Below are 14,613 nucleotides of genomic sequence, written 5' to 3' on the forward strand. Positions count from 1 at the left end.
GTCCCATGTGTTGCCTGGCACTTCAGCAGCCATCTTGGGGCCATGAGGCCATGAGGCTCAGGAATCAATGAGCTAAGTACAGTGAAGTGAAAGAAGCAAGAGCCAGAGTCACTGATGAAATGAATCAGAGAGGTAGAAATGACAAGAGAAAAGAGTAATGAATAAAATTGACATTTCATAGCTAAAACTCACAAAGCTAAATTTGGGGAACAAGTGATCAAGTACAATAGACCAAGGGGAAAGTAGAAGAAAAAAGTCCTGGGTCTTACTTGGTTCTAGTACTAGGCAGATGGGTAACTTTGGACAAATTGTTTAGCTTCTCTAAACTTTGGAGGGGAATGCTTATCCATCTTTCTTTAGAGGGTTTTTTGGTCTGCACTGTCGATTTGGCTAAGCTGGAATGACATTTCCTAGAATCCTTTTCCCTGTGTGTGTCTGGGTTGCTGTTGGCAAATTAATTAATTAATTAATTAATTAATTAATTAATTTTTTACAAAAGCATGAATTTGGAAGGGAGAAGTGAAGCAGCAACCATGATTCTTGGGTCATTATACTTGATGCATTAAGAGACAGATGAAGTGGTACCAGTAGTTCTAGCTTGGCGTCACTTCCTCCTACCCGACTTCCACCTCTTCTTCGCCTTTTTTTTTTTTTTAAGATTTTATCTATTCATTTGAGAGGGGGGTTGGGGAGAGAGAGAGCATGAGCAGGGGAAGGGCAGAGGGAGAGGGAGAAGCAGACTCTCTGCTGAGCAGGGAGCCCAATGCGGGGCTCGATCCCAGGACCCTGGGATCATGACCTGAGCCGTAGGCAGATGCGTAACCCATTGAGCCACCCAGGCGTCCCCCACCTCTTCTTCCTGACTGCCAGTCCTACGTACGGACAATGACCCCACACCTCCTGCCAGACTCCATGATAACAGCCTTCTGAAGACTTCATACCTGGTTCTCCTTTGCTGCCCCCACTGTGGCTGTGGGACATGCCTGACCTGTATCCCCTTGCAAACTCCTTCCTAGTTTCCACCTGTACCAGCTCTGCAGGGGGACTGGTTCGAGAACTGGGTCTTGTCAACTTTACTCTGATCCTCCAACTCTTCCTTTTGGACCCTTAGTTTTCAGCTCCTCCCACAATTGTGTGAGGTCTTCTTCTTCAAATTAATCCTTCATTCCAAAGTATTCACAGTGGTTCTGCTTTCTGGATTAAACCCCATGCGATACAAGAATCAAATGAAACAATGAATCCAGAGCAATTAGCACAGCACCAGGCACATGCCAAGAACTTAGTAAGCTATTAATAATTATTATCAACGTTCTCACTCCTATTAAAGCAAAAGGACTCAGAGACCCCACTTTCTAATTGCCTCATTATGCAGAAGACTAAACTATGATCCTGCCCGGTTAAATGACTTGCCCAGGGTCGTACAGCTCAGGTGTGACCCAACCAACCAGAATTCAGGTCTTCTAATTCCTAGTCCTACCACTTTTCACAGATCCTGGCCTGCTGCCCAAACGATCCTACTATTCTGGTTACCACACAACACGATGCCATGGGCGGCAAATAGTATAGTACACAATTCTAACCAGCCTAAACCACATGGAGGGTTTATTGGCTCATGTAACCAAAACGTTGAGATAGAGGGCTGACTTCAGACATAGTATCATGATGTCAGCAGGGCTAAGCTCCAATTTTTCTCTCATCTCTTTCAGCTAGGTCCCTATCAGGACTCTCTGCTTAGAACCAGAAACAGCTACAGCAGCGCCACGCCTCACACTTCCAAACTACAGCTGTCTTGAGGAAGACAGAGTCTTTGTTAAGAGATTGAGATTCAACAAGCTGCCGAAATAGCTCAGTTGGGAGAGCGTTAGACTGAAGAGATTGAGATTCAATATGATTGGACCGGTGTAGGTCACGTGTCCACCTTCACCCAATCTCTGTGGTGGTGGGGGGGGCAGAGTTGGCATGCAGTGATTGGCTCAGTCTAGGTTACGTGCTACAAACCTAGGCCTGCGGGGATCAGAGGTGGGTGGGGAGAATCAGCCTCCCCAGAACCACGTGGACCCTTAATACAAAGTGGCGGGGGGAGTAGGAAACCGGGACGTGATTGCTGGGGAAGCCAACACGTAGGGGGTGAGTTATTACATTTCTTGCCTTAGTATCTTTTCCCGGGTATCTGGGATGAAGCCAGATGAGCACCATTTCCAAAAGAAATGCACAGTCATAAGTAATGTCTTTAAAAGCAGTGGCCCTGTCATTAAATCTTTATGGTGATTTAGTTTAATGTAAAATACACATCAACGCGAGGCTCTTGAGTCATGGGGATGGTGGGGGCATTAGGGCTGCATCTGACTCCTGGTCTGTCCTATTAGTTGGTTTAAGAACACGACCTCCTCCCAGGTGACATCCCACAGAATGGAAATGTGGGATGAGAAATCTGCCAGGATATAATAATGCTGTCCTTCTTGAGAGTACAGACCCAGGAGAGAAGCAAGAAATTTGTCCTGTACCTTAAAAAGGGAATCTCTGTTTTGTTTTTTAATGGCTAATATGATGTATAAATAATGTACAAGGAGGTGCACAAATCTTAAGTTTTCAGTTTAATGTTCTGATAATTCTATGCGCCTGGGTAACCACTATTCAAAACAAGGTATGGGACATGTTCATCACCCTAGAAAGTTTCCTCACTCCCCCTTGCAAGTCAATTCCAGACCTCTACTCCAAACCACTCTCTGATTTCTATCGATGTGCATTAGGCGTTTGTCTCTTCTTAGAGTCTACACTAATGGAACAAGATAGTATGTGTCTGGCCCCTTTAGTTATAACATTTCTTGAGATCCATTCACATTGTTGTGTGTAGCAATAGTGTGTTCCTTTGTATTGCTCAGAAGTATCCCACCCTATGGCCATATGATAATTTTATTTATTCATTCTCCTACAGATAGACATTTACATGGTTTCCAATTTTTGGCTCTTACGAAAATAATGCAATAAACATTCTTGTATAATTTGTTTTGTGCAATATTTTCATTGCTCTTGAGCAGATACCTAAGAGTGGAATTGCTGGGTCATTCGGGTGGATGTATGTCACATTTATCAGAAACTGCTAAGAAGTTCTCTACAAGTGGTTGTGCCATTTTATACTCCCAGCAGTGTAGGAGAGTCTTGGAATTGGATCCCCATTTCTGATAGAGACTGCCGACATTTTTGTTTCCCAAAGGTCCGTTTCTTCCTAGGTGAGAAGGGGAATGATCCACATGGAAACCCAGCAATGGCAGCTTTGGGGTGACAGATGTGTGAAGCCCTAGGTCTCCTGGCCCCCCCATCCATTCTCTCCCCACTCTGCTCTGCTCTGTATCACAGAAGGCTCCTTGCCTCAAGGCTCCTGGTTGGGTGTGGCCACTAGAAGGTGCTGGGTTGGGTGTGGCCACTGGAAGGAAGCTGTCGTGAATTTGGAAGGTGGGAGGAAGGGATAAGGCAGAATCTCTCTCTTATTCTCTGTGTTCTTGCAGTGACAGTATGTCTTTCTTGGCATCAGCTTCCACCGCACAGACCTGGCCAGCTCCAGCCTCTGGTGGGGAGCTGCAGCTCCTGGACCCAGGTAACACCACCTGCTCGCTTGCTCTCTCTAGCCTGGTAGTGGTAGCATCTTCCTGCCAGTGCAAATCTCTGGGTTGCCTCTCAGTTCACTGTCCCTTGCTTCTCAGCCCCTTCCTTCGTCTGAGTAAACAGTTTCTTGTATTACATTGCTTTTGTTCAAATACTTCGAGTGGGTTCTGCTTTCCTCGTTGGACCTTGACAGATACACACAGCATCAAGGATTAACAGAGACCATTTTGAGGCCAAATCACATCTGAGGCCTGCCAGGCAGATTTACTGTCAAATCCTAGAACTGCAAAAATAGGACAACCTTCTTCAGAAACACCATCTGGTACCACAATATTCCCCTAATGTCTAGTCTAAGTCCCTGCTGTGACAAAGTTTGCATCTGATAACCATACAGAACCAAGTCACTTGGCCGCAGGAGTGAATGTAAGCCTTGGTGTTAGTGGATTCATAGGTCATGTCTTAGAACTGACAGAAACCATAGTTGTGTTGCTGGGAGAAGAAAGGGAGAGGCGGGGAGGAAAAGGGATATTTCTAAGCAGCCACCATAATTGGATGGTTTGACCCAAATTCTAGGTTGTCAGGCCACATACTTGGCTTTCAAGGGAGGCAGTGATTTCTGCTGTTCCTCTGCTTCTCTCTTCAGGACTTAAAACAATGCCTGCCAAATAGATACTCAGTAAATATTTGCAGAATTGCACTTGCTCATCCATTCATTTGTTGAATACTAACTAAGTACTTGGATGATTTAGGAGTCTCGATTGCAAGTGACCGAAAGCCAAATCAAATTGATTCAAGCAAAAAGGCATCATAGTAACCCATGTGACTGAAAAGTCTAAGGATATATTAGCTTCAGGCATGGCTAGATCCAGGTGCTCAAATGATGCATCAGGAGTTCCTGGCTCTCCATTTCTCAGCTCTGCTTTCCACTGTGTTGATTTCATTGCAGATAAACTCTTCCAAGGGAGGGTGAGAAGGCTTCCCATAGCTCCCAACTGACATCCCATCAGAACAATAATCATAGGGGAAGGAGAGCGCTTATCTTTTTAAATACTTTTTGTGAAAATCTAGGGCTCATCACTCACCACTCTGATAGTCCTGGCCTGGGTCTGCTGCCTCTCCTTAGCCAAAGAAGGAGTCAGGGCACTTTGATTCATACTCTATCCAAGACTGTCTGCAATGGGGGAGGGGTTGTTCCCCAAAGGAAAAACAAGGAGCTACTGTCAGAAGAAGGACAGATGGATGCTAGACAAGCAGAAATGACAAATGGTTCACTATGGGCATGTCTATGTGACAGGCACTGTGGACCAGGGGTAACAGCAGGGAACATTCCACAGTCTCTCTGTTCTCAAGATGCTTACACTCTAGCAGGGAAGCCTGGTGGGGAGCAATGACTGAGAATCAAAGACATCAATCTTATCACAGCAGAAGTACAGGTTGCAAGAAGAGCAATCTCCCTAAATGTTTTTCATAAGTTACCATTCCAAAACCCGAATGTCCTCAGATTTGGCCAGCCTGGGTGCCAGGAAACTAGCTCTGTGTCCACATTGGACACTCAGAGTTTCAGTGATGTCTTCCAGAAAGCTTTGCTGGAGCTAGAGTCTATAACAGATTGTGCAGCTTACGTGAAATGCCAAGAGTCTCTGGGAGAATGGGCTGTAAACAATTTGGTCCCATTATGGCACGGGGCAAGGGGGCATGGAATGGAATCAGCTGGGCTGAAATGCACTCTGGGAAATCTTCCAACTTTCAACCAGGTGGGAAGACAAAAAATTTGATTTTTTCCGATTAGACTTTCTTATGTTCAGATAATTCGTTTCACATGAAATTGTAGGCAGTGATACAGAGAGATCCCATGTACACAGCTCCCCAGTCTCTCCCAACGAAAACATATTGCAAATATGAGCAGAATACGAGGACCAGGTTTCTGACATGGATGCCATCCACACACTGTATTCTCCAGTTTTACTTGGATTCATTTGAATGTGTATCTGTGTATTTAGTTCTATGCAGTTTTATCCCATGTGTCAGTTCGCATATCCAGCACCACAGTGGAGATACAGAACAATTCCACTCCCACAACGATTCATCCAGTGGCTTAATTATAACCCCACCCACCTCCCTCCCAAGGAACTCATCTTCCCTCCCCCCTAACCCCTGGCAACCACTCATTTGTTCTCCATTTCTATGATTTTGTCATTTCCAGAATGTTATGCTACTTTTTGAATTGGCGTTTTTTCGCTCAGCGTAATTCCCCGGGAATTCATCCAGTTGTTGCCTGTTGGGTGGTTTGTTTCCTCTTATTAGCGAGTAGTGTTCAAGGGTAAGGTTGCGCCACCCAGGGAAGGACATCAGGCTTCTTTCCAGTAAAGCTACTACGAACATTTGAGCATAGGTTTTTGGGTGAATGTAAGTTTTCACTTCTCCGGGATAGATGTCCTGAAACTGTGGTTCTCTTTGTACTGTAGCTCACCCATATCTGTGCCTTCCTTGGTATGACCTCCTCCCCTCCACCCACCTCCCTCCTCCCTTCATTGGTGGAGACCTTCCTGATGCTGACCAGCTCAGGTGTTCGGCAAGCATTTTTAACCATTCAGAGCAAGCTGACGTGGATCACTCATTGTACATTTCACAACATTCTCACTGAAGGGGTATTGCCTTGTGTTTTTAAGTGTTTTCTTTTTTTCCCCGTCATCCCACAACACTCTTTTGCTTCCTTTCTTCGGCTCAAGTGTTATCTTCCTTCCCAGCAGGTCTGGCCTCCTCCCGTTGGTCCCTGCCAAGTGTCACTGTATCTTCGGTGCTTTCTGCACTGCCACACACTGAGTTTCAGGATGCCAATTCCCTGACGCCTTTGTTCATGCCCGCAACACGTGCTTAATTAGCTGCTACTTTGTGCCAAGGGTGAGGGAGACAGTGGGAAACCCAAGAGATACAAAGACACAGTCCTGCCTTCATGGAGCTTCAAGTCAATGAAGTGAAAAAGATCAGAGAGAAAAAAAATAATAAATGGAGTGATTAAATAAACCAGAGAGATACATATTGTCACGAAGGCTCTGATGGAAATTTCGTGAGGCCGCATGAGTCAGTGACACGAGGGAGGTGCGTGGTCCTGAGGGAGGTGCGCGGCGCTACGTGAGGTGGTCAGGGAAGGCCTACCTGAGGATGCGGCATCTCATCTAAGACAGCCCTAGCTTGAGAACTCATGTGCCACCATCTCCCTTCCAGTGCCTGTGACAGACATCCTTCATCCACCTGCATACAGCTTCAGAATCCTTCTCAACACTCTTCTCCCCGCGGCCACTCCCTAAGGACCTGGATAGAACACATGAAAGGGAACTGTCTTGCCGATGTGATGGAGTAGTCCTTCAGTGAACATGGGGTTAGAATGAACACACCATCCTCTAGGAAGAATGGACAGATATTATGCAATTCATTGGCTCAATAAAGAAATAGATCGTGGGATGCCTGGGTGGCTCAGTCAGTTAAGCATCTGCCTTCGGCTTGGGTGGTGATCCCAGCGTCCTGGGATCGAGCCCCACATCGGGCTCCCTGCTCCTCCTTCTCCCCCCGCCTGCCGTTCCCCCTGCTCTGATAAATAGAGAAATAAATCTAAAAAAAAAAAAAAAAAAAAAAGAACGTGGCAACAAAGTTACGTGGCCTGCCGGATAAAATGCAGATTCCTGGGCCTTGCCGCAAAGATTCTGTTTTGCTAGGTCTTGGGTGGGACTTAGGTGGCTGTATATGCACACATATTTCTGGTGATTCTGATGCGGGGGATCCATGGACCAGAGTCTCAGAGTCCCTGGTGTGCTTACGGGCTACGAAGACAGCCTTGTTCCCTTGACTAACAGATCACCCCTTCCCACCCATGCATCTACTTTACCCACTTATTTACATCTACCGGCCCATGGCACCGAATGTCCAGCGTCACTGGAAACTCTAGGCAGGGCAGTGAGATTGTGACCTGGCGCTCTCTCCTATCTCCCTCTCCAACCTCAGCAGGTACCATGCTGCCCTCACTCTCTTCGCTCCAGCTTCCTGGCCTCTTTTCAGTCTCTGGGAGGCAACTACTCCAACAAGTACCCATTGTTTCCTGTACCTGGGACACCCTTCCTTCCCTTTCTTCACCCATTGAGCTCCTACCCACCGTCCAGTTCCCTACACAATGTCACTCACTTGGGGAAGACTCTCTTTCCGTCCCTGACAGAAGTTTCACTAGGCCACAAAAATTAATTTTATGCAATTTAAGAAGTGGTACCCCTTTCTTAAGACATTTTAGATATCATCTTCCAGAAAACTATCAAAATAAATATTCATATCTATGATGAATGGTTCTCCCCAGAGCTGGGCAGTGCACAGCCTACCCAGCTATATACAAGAGTCTTGATATTTGTCGTGGTCAGATTCCCATCTCACTACTTCTCAGGGCACTAAGGACTTCCCCTTGGGAGCACTGATCACAGTTGCAATTGTAAACAGCAATGCCGATTAATACCTCTTTACCGGGGTGTAAATAGGGAATCTGTCTGGTTTTGTTCACGTTTGAGTCCCTGGGCCCTGTGACAGTGCTTAGCTCATAGTAGTCATTTAGTGACTGTCTGAGCAGCTTTCGCTCCTACATTGCTCTCCAGTCCCCGCAAAAGAGCTCTTTCCGGGTGCCTTTTCTGCCCTACTGTGAGTCCCCATAGCACCCAGCTATCCCTGTCATCACATGTATCACAAAGTATTGCCACTGGCTGGTTTCTTGTCTCTGTTTCAACCCACCCATTCCCTAACACTCTAGGAAACTCTGAGCTCCTTCAGAGCAGGAGCCGTGCCTGTCTTGTTCATCCTTTGTCTTCCTGTGACTTGGCTGGTGTGCAGCCGTGGCAGAGTGTGCTGAGCACTCGAGCGAGTTCTGCCAGGCTGCGCTGGGACTGGGAGGTGAGGGGGGGACGACCCCTGCACGGCACCTCTCCAGGAGACCCTCCCCGTAAGAAGCCTGGCTCCTAGCTCACTCCGCAGGGCAGAGGCTCCTGTTGTGTCAGCGATTACTATAATTCGAGCCACTTCTCACTCAAATCCCATTGGCTGATAAGAGAATGAATTTAGAGCATTGTCTTTCAAAGAATATCTTTATTCAGTCCCTGCCAATTTCCTATTCAGTCCCTGCCAATTTCCTACAATGCATCCCCCTAATAAGCCTTGAGACCCCGAAGCCGGAGGCAAACAGGTGCTCCAGAATGGGTCAACCTTGCCGTCCCAGGCAGCCCTTGAACCCACTTTCTCAGCCTTCACAGGCAGATCTCTGCAGAATAATAAGACCCACAAATCTTTTGTCTGGAAAATTATCTTCCCGTAACACTGGAAGCTGTTACCATGGAAATAAAACAGCCTATTAGCCCAAATCTACCAAAATACGGGAGCAGCCTGGCTGCATTTCTGAGGCCCTTCATTAATAAGGAGAAAAGCAGATTAACCTTTAAGAGAATTGACAAGAATGGCCATGACTTGCTGGGTTATGATTTCCACGTTGAGTTTATCGGAGCTAATATCTCAGCCTGGAGCGGCCATGCTCCAGGATGGGAAAGGAATAAAGACACGACTCAGTCTGAAGATTCAAAGGCCTGCCTGGTCTGGCCTGTGGGTCTCGGCCACCCGGGGCTGCTTCTGGCCCGCGGATTCCCGGGGAAGGCTCCTCCCTCGACCCGGTTAGCTGGAAGGAGAGCAATTTTCCTGTCTCCTGTTGAGCAGCTGCCGAGAGAGAGGCAGGGCACTGCAGAGGGCTCCTGGCAGCACAGCCACGATGCCAAACAGAAGCCGGCGACAGATGGAACTGAACCCAGCCTGGCCCGGTCGGCCCCCTGCTTCCTGAGGCTCCCTGGTACCCAATCCCAGACACGCAGGCTGCTGAGAGAGGCAGCAAGGATTCTGCGGCTTCCTGTGGCCGGGTTCTGAGCTTGCAGGTGCCAAGCAGGGGAGTTTGCAGCCCTCCGGCAGCCCTGGGCATTCCCAGGGCCAGGCAGCCGCTCCCTGCAGGGCCCTCCCCTCTAACCACAGGCAGGTGGGAAGTGTCAGGGTCTTGACAGGTGTCAAGAGGGACTCAAGCCTCCGGAAACTGACAACAGCGCACAGAAGCTTGGGCTGTGCTTGACAACGGCTCACGGATTTCCGTGGATTTCTTTTTCATCCTGTTTTTGGTTCCAAGTTAAAGGAAGAAAGGTAGGAGAGTGTCCCCGTGAGCACTGGTCATCATTATTAAAGGGTCTACCACCCAAGACACGTCGTGATATCCTCCTCAGGTGTCTTTCCGTGCCTCTGGTGACTGACAGCAGGAAATGAATACAAGGCACCTGTTCCTGTCAGCAGTGGCCTCGTGGTTCTGTACATCCTTCCACTCCTTTTCAGTAGGAGTGGCACACGTTGTACTGGAATGTTCCCCCAAATAACCACCGTTAGGCAGCCTTGGCGCCTGCTGTAGCAAATGAGTCTCAGACCCCAGCCATTTCAGAAAAACAGAGCCTTCAGAGGCCCAGATCCTCTCCATCCAGTGGCTCCACCGTTTCCTGGGGCCTTGGGACACCTCACTGGATCCTTGTATCTGGCTGGGAGTTGACAGGGGACGGTATGGAAGACCTGCGTAGGGGAGAGGGGCAGTTTCCAGAGGCCAGGTCTCCTGCTCTCATCCCACTGGCCAAGACTAGGCACAGACTCCACCTCTAGAGGTAAGGGGCGGGGTAAGAAAAGCTTGCTAACAAGGTGCCAGGGCAGGAGAGGGGACCTCAGGTATCAGAGATAACAAGAGGCTCCAACACAAACACTGGGTCCCAGCTGATAACAGACCCTCACTTCCCTATCCTCACTGTTGAGCTTCTACCTCTAAGAGTAAGGCGGTTCCGGGTGCCTGGGTGGCTCAGTCGTTAAGTGTCTGCCTTCAGCTCAGGTCATGATCCCAGGGTCCTGGGATCGAGCCCCACATCGGGCTCCTGCTTGGCGGGAAGCCTGCTTCTCCCTCTCCCACTCCCTCTGCTTGTGTTCCCTCTCTCGCTGTGTCTCTCTGTCAAATAAATAAAATGTTTAAAAAAAAAAAAAAAAAGAGTAAGGCGGTTCCTAGCTTTTGTGCCGTCCAACATTGCCCAAGGTGTATGTCGTGGAATTCAAACACTGCAATGTGCTTCTCATAAACTGGTTTCCTTGAACAGTTATGTTTGGGAAACAATGAAAAAGACATATTCCTCCTGGGCATTCACACTAGACAGGGGTATATGAAAGGCTCTGATAAGTCCTGCATTTCAAAAATCTTTCTTTAGTTAAACATTCCCCTCATTTACTCAATGAGAGGACTCTTGTTTTTTTTTTTTTTTTAGATGAAAACTGAGTAACATTTCCTGGAGTCAATGTTCTAAGCAGTACACTTTAAGAAAACAGACCTAATCCAATCTTGTTTTGTTTTTTTTGGCACACAAATGCACCACGGCTCAGAATGAGGACCTGACAGATCAAACAGCTTCTGAGGGAGCTGCAGTCCTGCACCAGATCCTCAGTGTGTTCCTTTCTCTAAACTTCTCCTACGAGGTTGTGCCTCCCAGGAACACGAGATCAGCAAGTATATACTAAGCTGCAGCCTAACCTCAACATTTTTTACCAAATTCATTTACCAAATAAATGAATAAACTGTGCCTCAGCTTTCTCACCTGTAAAATGGGTTCATAAGATTGTGCATTTAAAACACTTAGCCCACAGCAAGGCACTGGGCAGCAACTGGACAAGCATGGCCCCTGTCCTCATGGGAATGACCCACCACAGAGGTGACAGACAGATAACTAAAATAATCATGAACTGTGCAAGTGCTAAGCCGAAATCACCCAAGAGGCTGAGAATAAGCAAGTGGTGAATGAGCTGTTGTTGGGGTATAATGTAATTAAGATTGTGACAATTCTGATTTATGGGTCTCTTCCAACACCACCAAGCAATTCTCTGAGATGCCAGCTGGCAGACCTACAATTTAACTCCGTTCTGACACTATCTACCTGACACTATCTAACCCACAGGTTAAGGGCTTGGTCCTACAAGACTGCCCTTTTGCCCCCTTTTAGAAGCTAGTTGAAAGTCCAGATTGTCACCTCTGCTTCTGAACAACAGGCTATAGATCGGAGGTTCCAATGATCCCCTCCTGGGGTTTGATTAATTTGCTAAGGCGGCTCACAGAACTCAGAGAAACATGTTACTAACTAGATTGCTGGTTGATTATAAAAGGAGCGTCCACATCTTCTCCAGGCACGCTGGTCTCCCCAAATCTCTCTATGCTCATCAACCTGGGAGCTCTCCAAATCCCCTCCTTTCGGGTTTTTGTGGAGGCTTCATTCACAGGCATAACCGATGACTGACTCCATCTCCAGCCCCTCTACCCTCCCCAAAGACCAGGGGGTGGGACTGAAAGCTCCAACCCTCTAATCACAGGGTCTGTTCTCCTGGCAACCCGCCCCCATCCCTAGGTGTGGTCCCAGAGCCCCCTCATTAACATAACACAAGACATCTTTATGGCTCTCATCACAGGAAATTCCAAGAGTTTTAGGAGCTCGGTGCCAGAAATGGGACGGAGACCAATCTATTTTTCTTGTTCTAAATCACAGTACCACGGTAATATTTGGAAATTTTCAGATAAAACACTTCAAAGAAATGTCCCCTTTGCACCCTCGTGCACTTAGGGCATGCCTTTTCTCTTTCACTGCTCTCTGCGGACGGGGTTAATTCAGGAGGAATGTTCCAGATGTCTTCCTGCAGGCCCTCTCAACCCGAGCACTATGGATGTTTGCTCAGATAATTTGTCCTGTGCATAGTAGGATGTTTCGCAGCATCTCTGGCTGCTACCCGCTAGATGCCAGAACTATTCTGCCCACCTCCTCCCCCTACTTGTGACAACCAAAAATGTCCCCTGGGGGGCAAAATTACCTTCAGGTGAGAGCCACTGCCTTGTGTCGACTCAAGGCATTTCATTGTAGAGATGGGAAACAGGGACCATAATATCACCAGACCTTCCCTTGTCTCCTCACCTGCATCCTTCTGGAATGAGTGGCGTACCAGCTTTCCAATCAGAGCAGGTCTGGAGGAACCGTCTGTGCTTCTCTCTCCTCCTTCCCGTGCCCCAGAAAAGTCCAAGTTAATTTCCAGCCATCCCACTACAACCTCTCAAGGGAAGAAAGGGAAGTTCCTTGGTTTTGCTCTCCAGCTGCACAGCAGCCTGAGCCCTTGGTGTTTCTGATTTCTGTGCTAGGGCTTACAGTAGGGAATAGACACTTCTTTGAAAGCCCTGGGCATTGCAGGGAAAATCAGTCAGCAGGCTCTGAAGGAGAGAGCGCGATCCAAGGACTCATGGGTAGGAGGTACCAGGCCCATCACGGGGTGTGCAAAGAGAAAGAGCGGCAGGATGAGGTGTGTGCACATTCACAAGACATGGCTCTTCATTTACCGGGTGTCTCTGCCAAGTCACTTGAACGGAGGCTGTTTCCTCGCTTGTAAAAGGAGAGTAATGCTCTCGTTACTAGGGGCTGCCATTTAGGTACGTGCTAAGGGCCACGTCCCAATGATTCTTGCCCTATACAACTCAAAGAATCACGGGTGAGCGTTACATTAGGTAATGTGAATTTAAGGGCTTTGTAAACTGCAAAGTGCTGTAAAAATCCAATGTCTAATTAGAATTACCACCTGCTTCAGATACTTATACCTACGACTGAACAAACCTCCAGGAGGCAAAATAGCAAAGTGGTTAAGAACACAGGTTTCAGAGGCAACCAGCCCTGCTGTCAAATCCTGGACGCGCCACACTGGCTGTGTGACATTGGGCCCATGATTCAACCTTTCTGTGCGCTCACTTGCGAAGTAGAACTAAACAAGGTTTTTCCCAGAAATTAATCTATTCATTTAAAGCATTTAACACAGGGTCCGCCACGTAGTGACTCCTCACTGACACACTTTCTGCGTATTGCTCCATCCTGGAGGGATCTTCAAGGAGAAGAGGACAAAGCCAGGGTTGAGAGAGAAGGGAGGTGGAAGGATGGGGGAGCCTGAACGTGCCAGTGGAGGGGAAAAGGCCCAGCTCACAGGAATGATTCTGGGACATTTTGACTCAGAAGGCAAGAAATAATATGACTTTGCGTGTGCTATGCCAAGCATGATCAAGGGGAAGAATCTTGCCAGTAACTCTTCTCAAATTCTGCATCTGTCTCTGCCGCCAGGATGGGCTCCTTGGCCGTGTTACTCCATTTGTGCTGTACCTGGGAGGCTGAAGCTAATCCCTGGGGTTCTTCCTGTGTCAGGTCAGCCCCCACCCTTGCACATGAACGTGTGCGCGTGCACACACACACACACCAGCCGTGGGTATCTCCACTTCAGCCCAGCCCTGCTTCCTGGCAGTCTTGCCCATCCACTGGAAGAGGCCAAGGAAGACAAAGGCAGGTGGCAGGTGCACCTCGGAGAACAGTGCCCTCAAGCCTCTGACAGTATGAGAGTAGACATTTGTGCTAACCGACGACACTTCTCTAGGTTTCCGGTTCTTGCTCTTTAATTCGGATCTCCCAGGTGGAACTCTCTCCCCTATCTTATAGGCAAAGATTTGTGTGCAAATAGTTTATTTGGGAAGAAGCACAAGTGAGGGGATGGGGCAGTGAGCCAGGGAAGGGAAAGAAGCCAGTAGAGGGCATTGTTAAGCAAGGTCCTGTTGGGGACAGTTGGGGCTCATTCCTTCTGGGGAGCCCTGGGAGACCGTGTAGACGATGCCTCAGAGTTACCCTACCTGAAGGTGCAGGGCTGGGTCTTGTGCATCCATCATACTAGCTGAGGGTGTGTCTTAACCCATTTGGGTTGTCGTATCAAAAATGCCATAGAATGAGAGGCTTATAAACGGCAGAAAGTTATTTTTCATGGTTCTGGAAGCTGGGAAGTTCAGGATCAAGGTACTAGGGGATTCAGTGTCTGGTGAGAGCCTGCTTCCTGGCTCACATGTTCTCCCATGGTGGAAGGGGCAAGGGAGCT

The 14,613-nt window shown here is 48.0% G+C and overlaps 1 long non-coding RNA gene across 2 annotated transcripts; it reads left to right on the forward strand.

The window, feature by feature from the left end:
* The first annotated feature begins 2,045 nt into the window (after window positions 1-2,045).
* Window positions 2,046-7,057, forward strand: LOC116637076. Of its 2 annotated transcripts, none has more exons than XR_004300412.1 (3): window positions 2,046-2,127; window positions 3,507-3,595; window positions 6,351-7,057. It is a non-coding gene; the product is annotated as an uncharacterized LOC116637076 (long non-coding RNA). The 2 variants fall into 2 exon arrangements; XR_004300413.1 differs by having other exon boundaries at window positions 6,354-7,057.
* Window positions 7,058-14,613: the final 7,556 nt, after the last annotated feature.

This window comes from Phoca vitulina, unplaced genomic scaffold, assembly GCF_004348235.1.
Source record: "Phoca vitulina isolate PV1807 unplaced genomic scaffold, GSC_HSeal_1.0 scaffold13, whole genome shotgun sequence".
In the NCBI taxonomy this organism is placed as follows: domain Eukaryota; kingdom Metazoa; phylum Chordata; class Mammalia; order Carnivora; family Phocidae; genus Phoca; species Phoca vitulina.